Below are 822 nucleotides of genomic sequence, written 5' to 3' on the forward strand. Positions count from 1 at the left end.
AATGGATAAGCACTAAGACATTTAATTTATAGCAGTAAATGCCATCATTTAATCATGTATTATATAAAGAAGGACTTTTACATGAAGAAATATATGATTGAATTGTAAATTCTGCTGAAATCCTTCTTATTAATATGTGAATATAAAGCAATGACAGAGGGATTTGGATTAATAAAATAGAAAAGTTTTAGTTTCAATCCATGGATTCTGAAGCTATGAAGAGTGGATGGAATTTCGATCCACATTTTTAATTCAATACTTCATTTGCTTCTCTCTTATCTCCCTCCTTGATCACTTCTTCCTAAACCGCATATGTGGAAAGACTGCTCCTTTTCCCTGCAGGCTAACTCTTTTAGTGCCTAAATAATTTTAATTGCCCTATTCTGCACTTTGATATCTTTTAGTCTTTTATCCTACAACACTGTTCTTCTGCTTGAGAGATCTTCAGAATCAGAGCTGTCTTAGTACTTATTTTAATTTTTAAAATATGGAATGCTTTGAGAATGTGTGTGTCATTCTTCTGCAGGGCCGTGCTAATCTTCTAATTTTAATATATGTGCTGCTGAAGCAAGCATATCTTAGTATTTATTTAAAACATTTATTATTTTTCAAGGGGGAAAAAAACTTCCTCAAAGCCTTTTAAATTGCTATAGCATGAAAATTGGCAGATCTTTTTAAAGAACAGTTAGATTATGAGCCAGAAGCCTAGTTGTAAAGGAAACTGTCTGATATGTTTTATTATCTTTATTAAAATATCATAATGGTATATACAGTTTAGTTTTAGGATTATTTCCAGTCTTTGCAAAGAAAGAAACATTCTAG

General features: G+C 30.9%; 1 pseudogene; it reads right to left on the reverse strand.

The window, feature by feature from the left end:
* Positions 1 to 481: 481 nt before the first annotated feature.
* Positions 482 to 571, reverse strand: LOC131200308 (U6 spliceosomal RNA; annotated as a pseudogene).
* Positions 572 to 822: the final 251 nt, after the last annotated feature.

Source organism: Ahaetulla prasina, chromosome 5 (genome assembly GCF_028640845.1).
Source record: "Ahaetulla prasina isolate Xishuangbanna chromosome 5, ASM2864084v1, whole genome shotgun sequence".
NCBI lineage: Eukaryota > Metazoa > Chordata > Lepidosauria > Squamata > Colubridae > Ahaetulla > Ahaetulla prasina.